The sequence below is a fragment of the Ursus arctos genome, unplaced genomic scaffold (assembly GCF_023065955.2).
Source record: "Ursus arctos isolate Adak ecotype North America unplaced genomic scaffold, UrsArc2.0 scaffold_5, whole genome shotgun sequence".
NCBI lineage: Eukaryota > Metazoa > Chordata > Mammalia > Carnivora > Ursidae > Ursus > Ursus arctos.
The window spans coordinates 90,109,046-90,124,125 of NW_026623067.1; the positions used below are offsets into that span (position 1 = coordinate 90,109,046).

Sequence of the window (15,080 nt, forward strand, 5' to 3'; positions counted from 1 at the left end):
TTGAAACACCAATATTTTTAATTGCCCATAAGGTAAAGTCTTAAATTTTTAACCTAACAGACAAAATCAAAATCTTTGCCCTGAAAAATTCCTAAATGCCTTTCAAAGCTAGTTCTGTTGCTATTTTCTGTCTGAAATCTTTCTTTCTTTTTTTTTTTTTTTTTAAGATTTTTATTTATTCATTCAACAGAGAGAGAGACAGCCAGCGAGAGAGGGAACACAAGCAGGGGGAGTGGGAGAGGGAGAAGCAGGCTCATAGCGGAGGAGCCTGATGTGGGGCTCGATCCCAGAACACTGGGATCACGCCCTGAGCCGAAGGCAGACGCTTAACTGCTGTGCCACCCAGGCGCCCCTGAGATCTTTCTTGATCACCTAGCCAGAAATCATCTAATCTCTCACCCTTCGATGCGCTTGCCTTGTATTAAAACTTTTGTTGTGAATGTTTTAGGTCGCCTACCTGATTCTAAATTGGTGTCTCATCTTTATATCATCTGCTTTCATATGTTCAACAGTGTGTATTGAATGTGTGCTGTGTACCAAGTACTGTTCTAGGTGTGAAGGAAACAGCAGTGCACAAGAATCTAGGTTCCTCTTCTCATGGAATTTATAGTCCAGTTTGGCAAGCGGAGAGAGATACAGAAGAATAAATACGTAGATAAATGGATAGAGCCTTTCAGATCTTAAATGATTTGCGGACAAAACAGCATGCTGTGGTAGAAAGTTTAAGGTCAGTACCAATGTTGAAAAGGTAATCATGGAAGGTCTCTTTGAAGATGTAACATTTATGCCAAGATCTGAGTGATATGTTGGAGCAGTCATTTGAAGATTTGGGAGCAGAGTTCTTGAGGCTGAAGGAAAGGCAGTACAAAAGCATAAGACAGAGCAGCGAGAGAGTGAGGTAGGGGAGAAGAGTGGGAATGGAAGCAGGAGATAGGTTATGCAATTTTATAAACCAAGGTAAGGAATTTGAAACTTATTTGAATTTTATTGGAAGTTACTAATTGCTTTGAAGCTTTTGAAGACTGATTTGATTATGTTGGGCCTACCCAGGATCATCTTTTACATTTTTGTTTTAATTTTTTTTAAGTAATCTCTACACCCGATATGGGACTCAAACTCACTGTCCCAAGATGAAGAGTCTCATAGTGTACTGACTGAGCCAGCCAGGCGTCCCTATGTGTCTGTTTTTATGCCAATACCATACTGTTCTGATTCCTATAGCTTTGTGAGATAGTTTGAAATATGGAAGTGTGGTGCCTTCAGCTTTGTTCTTAAGATCACTTTGGCTATTCAGGGCCTTTTTTGGTTTCATACAAATATTAGGATTGTTCTATTTCTGTGTAAAATGCTGTTGGAATTTTGATGGGGATTGCATTAAATCTGTAGATTGCTTTGGGTAGTATAGACATTTTAACAGTATTCTTCCAGTCTATAATCATGGAATGTCTTTGCATTTATTTGTGTTTTCTTTAATTTCTTTCATCAGTGTCTTATAGTTTTCAGTGTACAGATCTTTCATCGTTCGGTTAAATTTATTCCAAAGTATTTTATGTTTTTTTATGCAATTGTATATCTGACATAATTTTAATCCTCTTTAAATGGACCACAAGTATAATTAACCAGGTTGTTATCAATCATTGAGGTTGTTTCTAACATTTCAATAGTGTAAATAGTACTGAGTGTCTTTGAATATAACTCTTCATGCATGTATCTAATTATATATAGGATAATTTCTTTGAACTGACTTCAGTATAAGCATGTAACATTTTAAGGACCTTTGAAACTACTGCGTATTTTCATATATCCTCACTGACCCACAATGTTATTTTAATTTAAATTTCACCTAATAGGAACTTTTTTCTCCTGTAAGCAGATGGCTCAGGCTGTATAGCACTCTAAATTAAAAGGCATTTCAAAAATGGCCTCTCTCCCCTCCTGCAGTAGGAACTTTAGCAGCAAAAGCTAAAGTAGTGCTTACTACTTCTCAGTCCTGGTAGCACATACTAATGCCTGGGCCTCATTTTGAGAGATTCTGATTTAATGGTGTTTTAAATTCTTCAAGCTCCTAAAGTGATTTTACTGTGCAGCCACCTAACCTTGGAAACTTAGTCCCAAAGGTGCATCACACTTTTTTCTACCTGCAGGGCCCAGGGTTTTTTATTTAAAGTATTCTGTTTCCTCTGTAGAAAGTTATATTTTGCAATAGTGTTCATTATTCAGCATTTGCTCTACTTTTATTCCATGAGAATGTCTGCATTGATGCCCTTTGGAGATTAATTTTAAATCATGCCTTATACACATATTTAATGAATACCTGTAATGCCTGTAATGCACAAAATATTGTGGTACACACCATGAGACATACAAGATAAAATCAAGTGTGACTCTTGCCTTGAGATTGTTATAGTCAGGAATGGGAGAGGAGATGTGCACACAAAGGTACAAAATGTGTTTGTGCCACAAAAGAGATAGTATCAATGGAGCAAACAGGAGGGTGAATTGATTCTAGATGAGATGGTAGATTACTTCATGGAAATGTGTATTTAAGCTGAGCCTTGATTTGGACCAATAGAATATTTAGTAATCATTTACTTTAAGAAAAGTACATTATAGTTTATAAAATTTGTTCAGAATTATACATTTGATCTTAAACAGCTCTATATAATAAGCCAAACAATTGTTCTCATTTTACAGATGAAAAAGTAGCCAAATTTTAGAATTAGCTAGGTGACTTATTCAAAGTCATAGAGCTACAAAATGAAAGATTCAGAACTTTGAGCCTTAGTCTTCAGTCTTTATATGCTGGAACCTTCTACTATATCACATTAGAGTAAAGGCAGAAGTCGTGTGTTTAAGGTTAGTTACAGAAATGGCTAAGTATTTAGTTTGATTGGACTATTATTGGGATGCAAGTTCTGAAATAAAGATTCAGCTGTAGTGTGGTAGGCAGAATAATGGCTCCCCAGAGATGTCCACCTCTTAATCCCCAGAACCTGTAAATATGTTAGATTATGTAACAAAGGGGAATTGAGGTTGCAGATGGAATAAAGTCACTAATCAGGTAACCTGAAAATAGGGAGATTATCTGGGATTGTTGAGGTGGACCAGTGTAAGAGTCCTTGACATGAGTCTTTAAAAGTGTAAGAGGGAAGTAGAATGAGAGCCAAAGAAAGAGATGACAGAAGCAGCAAGGTCAGAGTGCTACAAATTGAGGACTCATCCACTGTTACTGGCTTTGGAGAGGGAGGAAGGAGGCCTTGAACCAAAGGAATGTATTTGGTCTCTGGAAGCTGGAAAGGACAAAACATTCTGCCTTAGGGCCTCCAAAAAGGAGGGCAGCTGTAGATACCTTGATTTTAGCTTAGACTTCTGAACTGCGAAAGTGTGAGGTAACACATTTTGTTGTTTTAAGCCATGGACTTCGTGGTAATTTGTTATGGCAGCCATGAGAAACTTACAAGTAGGAAGCCTTTTAGTGTAGGAAGACTAATTAATTAATTTGCTATTCAGGGCACTCCGTGATTAAACTCCAAGCTGTCTCAATGCCACTGTTGGCAGTGGAAAGCCATGAAATGTTTTTTGAGTAGGGGTGTAAAAAACTGTTTTGGTATTTGCCAATTAGGAGAAAGATTGGAGGGAGAAAAACTACTTAAGCTTTAAATATTGGTGCTAGGAACATTTATTTTCAGAAATTTTTGCCTCTTGAGGTAACATAGAATATACAGGTAAGTAGAAGACTATGATTTTATCTCCCACTTAGTTTCTACATCACTAAAAATCCCATTGCCACTGTAACAATTCATCTCCTTCCCATGTCCTGTGAAAAATAAAGAAAAGATGGGAGAACCGGTCTTCATAACCAATTTGGCCTTTGAAATCGGTCTCATTTTATTCTCTTCTTACACTATTTTGTCTTACTGTAAATCTAAAGACCTGAGGTTTCTAAATGAATCTGAGCTTTATCTGATGGCTTATACCTCGAGAACTTAGATTTACACTGGCATGTGCTTTTTCAATATATAATTATAGTTGTATTATATATTATTATTATTATTATTTTTAAAGAAAAAAACTTTTGTTGATATCTGCATTGGCATAAATCTGTTCTATTTCACTATATCTGAGGTCTCCAGTAAAGGGAAAGAGTTAAATATTGACAAAACACAAGAGTCGATTAAGATAACAGAAAGGAACACTAATTTGAACTCCTTTTATACTAGTTAATAATGTTGCCCATATTCTTGTCAGTTTTTGAAATCACAAGTCTTAAAATTAGGCCAAACGTGTCTATGTTAAAATGGAATGCAAGATTTAAGACATTAAGAATTCTATTCATTTATTTAGTCATTAATTTTTTTAAGCTGTAGAAGGTTCAGAAGGTTTTCTTTTAAGATGAACCCATGTGTTCATATTTATAACATTTACTTACTAACATTTACTAAAAAGAGTCAAATCTGATCATAAATGAACAGATAACTTGAAATCAAAGGCATGTTTATCAGCGCTGTCTTGCAATAGCCTTAACATACATTTATTTCTGTAGTGTTTCACTTTAATCAGAAAATATTTTTAGTGCATACATATATATGTAGTCTTAATGCTAACATTTTTATTTAAATAGGGATGGCAGGAGCTGTATTCTGAGATATATAAAATCATGGTAACACCAATTAATGTTTTAATGATCTTCATTGTGTTCAAACTTGGCCCAATACATTTTTATTGTATATGTTTTTAATTAATTGTTTTGAAAATAGCTAAATATATTTTAAAAATAAAATTCAAATCCAGGGTGCCTGGCTGGTTCAGTCGGTTGTCTGTCTTTGGTTGTCTGTCTTTGGCTCAGGTCATAATCCCAAGGTCCTGGGATTGAGCCTGCATCATGCTCCCTGCTCAGCAGGGAGTCTGCTTCTCCCTCTCCCTCTGCCCTTGCCCCCTGCTCATGCTGTTTCTCTGAAATAAATAAATAAATCTTTAAAATAAAATTCAAATCAAACTTTTGTGGAATACTTAAGGAGAAAATCTTACTGAATAATTCAGTTGGCAATATTGTAAAATATGAAGTTTTTATATTGGCTTACTTTTAGGTTTGAATTATCATGATTAATGGCCATGTAATGGTCAGAGCTTTCTCTAAAATTTTGTCATTTGAATCACTGATTGACTTGTGCAATACATAACAGTAAAAATTTAGACAAATATTTTGGCTACAAACTGCTTTACTAAATAACAGCTTGAATCCTAGTCTGAGTCAAGAATAATAGAATTGTTTCTTAGGCTACTAAGAAGTTATTTTTAGGAGCTTCTAAAGTATATTCTTTGTTTTGAAGGATACTTTTTCTTTCCAGAAGTTTAGGCCTTATGAGGAATTATATATTCTGAATTTGTCACAAGTAGTTAGTGACTATATAAATAATTAAGTCTTGTTCAGTGAATCATGCACTTTCAGTAAGACTCTTGAAAGCCTTTTGTAAAACTAAGTCATCCTGACGAAAGGGCTATTTGAGATAGAGTCAAATTGACTCATGTTTCCTTCCTTTCAAATATGAGGGAGATTGTTTCTAAATATATTTAAACTTTTAATATATAATTTTTCTAATTACTAGTAATATGTGGTCAGTGTTTGCTCATGTGTTCAACAAATATTTGGAGGATATTTGCTATATAAGATATATATTATATCTTATAATCTTATATGTAAGATTATAAGATAGACAAAAAGAAAAACTATTCAAAAGCACAAAGGAAAAAGAGAAAACTCCAAAATCCCAATTTCCAAGGATGACCACTGAGCACTGGTTGTGTGCACATCTATGAGCATTTTGCTATGTCTATTACTTTTCTAATTCATACAATTTTTAATAAAATGGAATTACTCCAAATATGCTGTTTAATAACTTGGTTCTTTTCATGCTATTAATTTAAAAAATTGAGAAAAGATCATAATAAATAACATTTCCTTTAAAAACCTGAAATTAAATATCCTTTTAAATTTGAAATAGATCATATACGCACTGGTCTCCCCCCCCCCCCCATTTAAACCAAAATTGAAATATACTTTAAATTCTTGGCAACTTGAATTTGCCCTTCCTACTTATAAATATTGGTAGTTTAAGCTTCACTTGGTTTGATTTAAATGAAATGTAGAATTTGCATTAATAAGTTTTAAGTTTCAGGTTAGTAGTAGCTGACAGCACTTCCTGTGTCAGGGACTGCTCTGAATACTGCATCATTTGTATTAACTACATACTTCTAGAGGAAATTGAAGCACTGAGCCTGTAAGTAACTAAAGTCTACCCAACTACTAAGTGGCGAGAGTAGACTGTGTGACTCCATCACTCTGATCTCGGCCACTCTATGCTGCCACCATGGCTTTTGTGGTAACTGTTTTTAATTCAAACATAGTTTGAGTGATTTACCTAACAAATCAGTGACTTGTAATGTAAAATTATTAGTTATAATGCATTTAATAGAATTCTTTTCTTCTGTGCTGCAAACATGTAAATCTCAGCAAATGAGATGTAATTTATTATTCACCCACCTACCTCCAGCATCTCACGCTAATCTTTCTGCCCTGTGGACGTCCCCCACCCCACCCTATTATGCTTGTCAGCTTCCTTGGCTTCTGTGCGTTGCCTGGGGACCCGGGCGGTGAGGGCGCACCCACCAGCACTAGATGCCGACTAGGGTTCGGCTGCTGTGCGGCGGGGCGGGGCTTGGTGCCCTATTGCGGAGTGCGGGTCGGGAAGCCGAGCGTGAAGCAGCTGTGTAATCCGCTGGATGCGGACCAGGGCGCTCCCCATTCCCGTTGGGGACCCGCCGATTGGCTGGACGCGGGCACACGTGACCGACATGTGGCTGTATTGGCGCAGCCCGCCTGGGTGTCACTGGAGACGGAATGGAGGTGCTGCTGGGCTCGGAAATGGGGTAGGTGCTGGAGCTACGATGGCCCGGCTTGCTGCGGGGCGGGGGGGAGGGGGAGGCGATTTTCCCTCGCACTGTCTGAAACCGGTGGCCTTTCCTTGGCACAGGGTCCATTGCCACTTGCCAAGCCAGGAGGCAGGGGCGTCTCCCCCCTCCCCCTCTACTGCAGCACAGGAGATGGATTTCCTGTGCTTCTGATCCAGGGTTTTTGACAGAAGAGGAAGAAGGGGGGAGGGTAGGACTTAAGGGGAGTCTGGTGAGAAAGAGCTGTTTTTGAAGCTACAAGGAGGTTTTGTTTTTATAATGCCTGTTGACAGAGTGCAATAACAGTATCTAAGGAAACGGGTAGAGGACAACAAAGAATGGAGCATATTCATGGCGAGGAGCAAAAGCTCAAGCCCATTGAAAGGCTTTTTTTCCTCCCTGGCCACAAGGACATATGCAGTGGTAGCCAAGAGGGGATACAAAGCTGCTGCTGATGGCTGATGTGAACCTAGTGGACAGGGCTACTTGGGAGAGGAGGAAGAGGAGGAGGCAGGTACTGCAGAGCTTGAGTGGTGGTTTTGGTTGGGGAAATTTTGATCACCAAAAGTGCCTGCTTTTGTAACACATCTAAATGAACTGTCTCTGAATAGGGTGGCAAAAAAAATACCAGCGTCTTTGTTAGTTACAAGTCGAGATGGTAGTGGCTTTTTGTAGATGACTGCAGCAGTGCTCTTCTCCCTCCGTGAGGCTGAAAAGACAACTGCAGAGGAATAAGAAACCTTGCAGCAATGCTGGTGGTAGAAGTCCATTTACAAGAAGCCATGGTGTATAATTGCAACCTGAATGGGAGAAAAAAAATTTTAATTTTTTAAAGTAGGAAAAATACCGGGCTGAAATGTTTTGACAGTGAAATGTATCGGGCACTTTGATTCTACATCACAAAAGAGATGTTAAAATTCTTTGCTTTAACATAAATCCTATAGGAAATGTTAATAAATTATGTATGAAGCAGTGTGGCTCTTTTCCTTTGTTAGTGTAGCTTTATGCCATCAATTAGGTTATTCAGGAGTAAATCACTAAAATGTGAATTACTTTATGAAAAATTATAGTGACAGATTTTTCATAGGCTTAATATTTAAGATTTATATTAAGTAATTTTATATTACTCTTTAGTTACTTTTAGATATTGTTGAATAAACTCTAAAAGCAAATATTTTAAATTAAAGCACCATGGTTTTTCTTTTAGATGTATTTCTGTTTAGTAAATACTCGTAAGATATACGTGTTTTCATTGTACTTATTTTTTTTCTTAAATGTCTAGAAACATGTTTTCAGATTAAACATGATTTTAAATACTTTTATCTTTATGCATATTATGGTAGCCAGTTTGCCACACCTCCCTACTCCCTGAACAGGATGGCAGTGGCTTTGTAAAGCCCTCCAGGATCAGTGACAGTGTCTCTTAAATTGTGCTTATATAGTAGAAAGTCTTCAGAGAACCTGGAATTTTGTTTCAGTAATTTTTTTTCAAAATAAGGAATTGAACTTGAATAAATTAGGCTATATAATATTTCCACTGATAAGGCAATTTTATTCTGTATTTAAACAGTTATTTCTGCTTCAAGAATTGTTTGATCATGGACATCAGGAATACAGTCCTTAAGATCTCTTTTTTAAATCTGATGGAAACTGTAACTAGAATTAAAGATGTCACATTAAAATTGCAAATGAAGTTTAATAGCTTATTACCATTTAGTTCTTTGAACCTCAAGTTAGGATAGTCTTTGAGAGTTTATGATTATCTTCTTCTACTATCTAAATAACTCAGTGTAGCATTATTTTCATTTTAAATGTTAAGAGTATTATTATGTTGTGACTTTATCCAAGGTCATGTATTGTATAAGGATGTAAAGAACATAGGTCTATAAAACGATTTCATAATATGTCTCATTACATAATGTACAAAACAGCATATAATAGAAATTACTTGAAAAGCAATATAAGTCATCGACAAATTATTCATTTGTAAGACAAAAAAATCTTACTTGGTGCTGAGTTTTTAACCATGATATAAGAATGCTTTGTAAAATACCTGATAGCAAGTAAATGGAGAGAGAGCAGTTTTTGTAATGACATTTGTAACATACTTTTTTAAAGATCATCTTACTAATCATACGCACACTTCTAAATAGAATAGCCTTAGATCGGGGTATTTTCTGGAATTAAATAAGAAATAACTAAAATAAGAAAAGTTGATTTCTTTCCCCTTGTGGTGTGAAATACCTAATATAAGACTGAACTATTGGCTTTTGTGGTCTTTGAAATTGAAATTAAGGAATTCAAAAGTTAAATATTCATAAGTATGCCTGTGAACTGAAAGCTGTTTATTGATGCTCTGTGGATCTTTGTCTTATCATTTTTCTCTATTTTTTGCTGTCATTAGTTATACATAGTTTAGCCAGCCTTTTTGTATTAAATGGTCTCCTTAATTTCTTAATTTTGACCTTCCCCCTCTCCTTTGTTTTCTTTCTTTCTCTCTCTCTCTCCCTTTTTTTTTTATTGGTATTACAATCTGAGTGAAACATAACATAGCACACAAGGTGAGTTAGGGCATTTCAAGATGCCCTACCTGAGGGTGTACATTCACTGCGTGTTTGAGTACCTACTAAACGCCAGATCTGTAAAATGCTCTGGAGAGTCAAGTAAGACATGGAAACTTACCTCTAAGAAACATAATAGAACTAAGTGAAATGTTACTGCTAGTTAAACACTGATTACTTTGGCTACTCCTAGGATCTTTAAAGGTTTATACCCTCTAAAATATCTTCTAATTTAGAGGACTATGGTAGTTTGCTATGTGAAACACCACGCTTTGTAAAAATCTGCTTGGAATCACAGATAATTCTGAAAAGTAAATTTCTTTGAAGGGTCTGCAGTGTAAAATGAGAAGGTTAGATGAAGTGATTTCTAGATCTTCTAGTGCTCATAGTCAATATCTGTGGTTCTTGATTTCTGTAGAGTCAACTTCTAGAAGGAATATTACACCAGCTCTTGTTTTGGTATAGGTGGCATCTCACATGTGATGTATTAGATATGTTCTTGAAAATTGCTTTTTGTAAATCAAATCAAATCATGACATCATCAGTCCATGTAGGGCAAGCCTTATCCCCTTTATTCTCACACCATACTCCCACTCCCTTTTTAGGCACTCATTCAAATGTGTTCTGAAATATGAATCAGTTTTCAGGCTCCTGGGTGGCTCAGTCGGTTAAGCATCTGCCTTCAGCTCAGGTCATGATCCCAGGGTCCTGGGATCAAGCCCCACGTTGGGCTCCCTGCTCAGCGGAGAGTCTGCTTCTCCTCCCCCTGCTTGTGTTCCCTCTCCCTGTCTCTCTCTGTCTCTCTCAAATAAATAAATGAAATCTTTAAAAACATATGCAACAGTTCTTGTGAAATATTTTGCATCATTTTGTGTGCCTATTTTTTCTGTAGTTCATGAGGATTTTTCTTGTGGTAAAATATGTGTATCTAAAATTTACCGTCTTAACCTTTTTTGAGTATATAATAGTTCCGTGGCATTAGGTATATTCATATTGTTGTGAATGTACTACAGTCAGTCTCTAGAACTTTTTCATATTTCCCAACTGAAACTGTACCTGTTAAACACCACTCCCCATTTTTCCCTATCTACAGCCCTGGCACCCCCTTTTTTTTTTTTTTTCACTTTCTATAAATTTGACTTCCTAGGAACTTCGTATAAGAGGAATCATACAATATTTGTTCTTCTGTCACTGGCTTATTTCAGTTAGCATAATGTCTTCAGGGTTCATCCATGTTGTAGTGTGTGTACCCTTTTTAAGGCTGAAAATATACTACATTTTATTTATCCATTCGTCTGTGGTTGGACTCTTGGGTCACTTCCACCTTTGGCTATTGTAAATCATGCTGCTGTGAATGTGGGTGTACAGATAATCTCTTTAAGTCCCTGCTTTCATTTCTTTGGGATATGTATCCAAATTTGGCTTTTCTTCTTTTGGAGGGGAGGAGGGAGAGAGAGAGAATTTCAAGCAGGCTCCAGTGGAACCTTATGCGGGGCTCGATTTCACAACCCTGCGATCATGACCTGAACAGAAATCAAGAGTCAGATGCTTAACTGACTGAGCCACCCAGGCGGCCCATCTTAAATTTGTTTTGTAATTTACATAATTTGGAACATTTATAACTCAGTACTGTTTTTAAGATCTATGTATTTTACTTTATGTCCGTCTAGTTTTGTGTGCTAACTTTTCTGTGTAGTGTTATGTAATATCTGTGACTATTCCTCTAGTGAAGGTTCTAGGTTTTTTCCAAATCTCTTTTACCACAAACACTGTTATGGTGTGCATCTTTCTACATGACTCTTTTTAGACTATGCTAGTTACATATCCATATAACAACTTACCCCAAATCTTAGTGGCTTAAACAACAAATATTTATTATTTTAGAGTTTCTATGGAGCAGAAATTCAGGAATGTCTTAGTTGTGTGGTCTGGCTCAGAATTTCTCATGAAGTTGCAGTCACGATGTCAGCCAGGGCTACAGTCATCTAAAGTGTTAACTAAACTGGAGGATCCACTTTCAGGGTGGCTCACTCACATAGTCTGTTTCTCTTGACTGTTGGCAAGAGGCCTCAGTGCTTTGCAATAGGCCTCTCCATGGAGCTGCTTGAATATCTTCATGACGGGTCAGCTGGCTTCTTCCACTGATCCCAGAGAGAAAGAACAAGAAGGAAGCCATCTATGACACAGTCTCGAAAACCACACTGCTATTGTATTTTCTTTATTAGAAGTGAGTCATTATTAAGTCCAGCCCACATGAAAGGAGATAAATTAAGCTCTACCTTTTGAAGGTATAGAGTCAAAGAAATTGTGGGTATATCTTAAGATCACTACATGGCCAGTAAGAAGTTTCAGTGGAATTTTTTCCTAGGAGAAGGATCATTGGATCATAGGGCATTTTTTCCTATTGCTGTTGTTAACAAATTACCACAGATTTGGTGGTTTAACACAGCACAGGCTTACTTTCTTATAGCCCTAGAGGTCAGAAGTCTGAAATGGTTTTCACTGGCCCAAAATCAAAATAGCAGCGGTGCTGCACTTCTTCCAGAGGCTATAGAGGAGAAACCATTTCCTTTTTTCTAGCTTCTAGAGGCCACCTGTACTGGTTTGTGGTCCCTTCCTCTATCTTCAGTGCCAATAGCACACTAAATCTCTCTCTGACCCTTGCTTCTGTTGTTACTTACGCTTCTCTGACTCTGACCCTTCCATCTTCTTAGAAGAGCCCTTGTGGTTACCTGAGGTCCACCTCTGTAATTCAGGAAAATCTCCCCATGTTAAAACTTCTAACTTAATCACATCTGCAAAGTCCCTTTAACCATGTAAAGTAACATGTTCATGGGCTTCAGGGATTAGGATGTGGACATCTTTGTGGGGCCATTATTTTGTCTGATATATATATATATGTGTGTGTGTGTGTACATACATATACACACATACAGTTTTTTTTTTTAGGCTGAAGTTTTGGAGTTTGGGGATTTTTTTTGAGTTATACTTTGGTGAATGTTACTTTTTTAGGTAAATTCACATTTTCATTTACCATATTTATTTAATTTATAGTATATAATGTCACTCATGTGGTAAATAAATAGAACATTGAAGAATCTTAAAATACATTTCCAGCAGCTATTTTTAGATTCTTGGTTTTATTATCACTTAATTTGTGTCAGTATATTAGCTACTTCTGAGATAGATTATAATAGAAAGTGAGAAACGTTAAAGCAACATGGCCTTGTACCTTTTAGGCTCGTTATCACACCATTTCTGTAGCTACTGTGTCCAAACCTCCTCTTCCTCACATAGAGAAATCACCTAGCCACAATGTGGTTCCAGTCCATATTTACGCTCTTACCCCTCCCTCTTTTCCCTGATTCCTCTGCACTGAATTTCAGCTAAATTAAACTGCTATCTATTCCCCCAAATATACATCATTTTTCCAACCCCTGAACTTTGATTATGCTGTTCTGTTTTCTGAAATACTGTCCTCTCACATTTATGTTTATTAGCAATTATGCCATCTTTCAGGTCCCTTCTTAAATGCTTTTACATTCTGAACGCTTTTCCTAATTTTCTGAGCAAGGTGTAACTACCATAGTGTTCTATCAAATGTTTTTAAATACAAATTTGCCTTTGAATTGTAGGTAATTTGTATTTTAGCCTGGGTCCCCTGCAAGTCAGGATCTTGAGACAAAGCTTTGGGTGAAGGGAAGTGACCCAGGAGTAGACTAGAAGGAATTAAGTAGCAAAGAGGGACAGCCAGCATAAGTATATGTTCTCAAGTTGGTCACCACTTTGGACAACTGTGGCTTGATCTGTCAGGACTTTCTGAGGAACCACGTAGAATTGTCCAACCATAGGGAAGAATTATACTAGCTTCCACTTCCCTTTAGTCAAGGATTGCTCCATCAAATGTTCGTTCTTTCATAGGTTGTACATGCATGAATGTTGGGGACCCATACTGGGGTATCTCTAGGAGAGAATGCAGAAGATACCCGGTGCAGCTAATGTACCATCAGTTTACATCAGCCGTGAGCTGATTGATGCACCAATGACTAGAGTTAAAGGAAGCCAGAAGAATGTAAGGTGGGACACAAACATCTGATACATTTGTATACTGACCCAATTTGCCTTTGCTACTAGAATATTACTCCTTTGCTAGGTAATAAGATACTTGAGAGTAAGGAATGTGTCAACGTATCTTTCCCTGCTAGTCTTGTAAGGCTCTTGTGACAGAGTACCACAGACTGGTGGCTTAAAACCATGGAAATCTATTCCCTGACAGTTCTGGAGGCTAAAAGTCCAAAATCAAGGTGTCCTTAAGGTTGGTTCCTTTTGGAGAAACTGAGAGAGAATCTGTTCCATGCCTCTCTCCCTAGCTCCTGATAGTTGCTGGCAGTCTTTGGCATTCCTTTCCTTGCACCTCTCTTTTTCCAGTCTTTGCCTCCATTGTCACATGGTGTTTTCTTGAGGTCTCTGTGTCCATTTCTTCCCATAGCCTTCCTTTAAGGATACCAGTCATTGGATTGAGAGGCCACCCTAGGGGCGCCTGGGTGGCTCAGTCGTTAAGCGTCTGCCTTTGGCTCAGGGCGTGATCCCAGGGTCCTGGGATCGAGCCCCGCATCACGCTCCCTGCTCCGCTGGGAGCCTGCTTCTTCCTCTCCCACTCCCCCTGCTTGTGTTCCCTCTCTCACCGGCTGTCTCTGTCTGTCAGATAAATAAATGAAATCTTAAAAAAAAAAAAAATAGAGGCCACCCTAATCCAGTAAGACTTTATCTTAACTTGATTACATGTGTAGAGACGCTGTTTTCAAATAAGGTCACTTTTCAGAGATACTAGGGGCTAGCTACCTATGACTCAACATATCTTTTTGGGGAACACAATTCAAGCTACAAAATCTCCTTATAATATGTGTATGGTGTCTTGTGAATAATAAGTTCTCAAATGTTTGTTGATTTGAATTGTACAGCCACAGAGAGAATCCATCATCTCACTGTTTTAATGGGAAAGTCATCTTAGACATTCTTTGAATCTGTACGCTCGTTTTCTCTCCTTTGCCTCCCGTAGCTGATAAAGCACTACTTCAGTTTATTCTTGCATGTATTTGTCTTTTTGTGGCTGTCATAGAATAAAGCATTTTGGGAATTACAGAAGCTAAGTATTCAATAATAAACCTTGTCTTAAAGGTGGAGAAACAAAACTCACTAAAGTAAAATGGAATAATTAGAGCATAGGTAAGCCAAGTTTTGTGGTATTTACTGTACAGTCAGCAGAAGACTCATTATTGGCTGGAGGGGACAGGAAGGTGTTACGTAAGGCAACAGAACTGGGCCTTAAAGGAGGGAGATACGTTAGCAAAACAGAGGAAAAAAGGATGGGGTATTCAAAAAGGAGATGAATTGTGAACAAAGTACAAAATAGTCTGTACGGAATAATGACGAGGGACTTTATATTGAGACCTAATAGAAAATAAGTTTGGAGGGTAGACTGTTATCAGGTATAACAGGTCATGAAAGCCACATAGCGGTAGTATTATATTATATGGTCTTAAGAAGCATGAGCATTAGAAACAAATAGGA

General features: G+C 37.4%; 1 protein-coding gene across 18 annotated transcripts in view; it reads left to right on the top strand.

Annotated features, from left to right (window-relative positions):
* Nucleotides 1–15,080, top strand: part of APC (APC regulator of WNT signaling pathway) — a 301,009-nt gene that overhangs the window by 199,057 nt on the left and 86,872 nt on the right. For 3 of the 18 annotated variants that reach the window (XM_057307349.1, XM_057307351.1, XM_048221208.2), the window contains exon 1: nt 6,472–6,927. The exons of 9 other annotated variants lie outside the window; for them this stretch is intronic. The gene's annotated coding sequence lies outside the window, so the exon portion shown is untranslated. Of the gene's footprint in view, nt 1–6,470; nt 6,928–15,080 lie in introns of those variants that run through there. 6 more of the 18 variants (XM_026498454.4, XM_048221204.2, XM_048221210.2 and 3 more) reach the window with 3 other exon arrangements.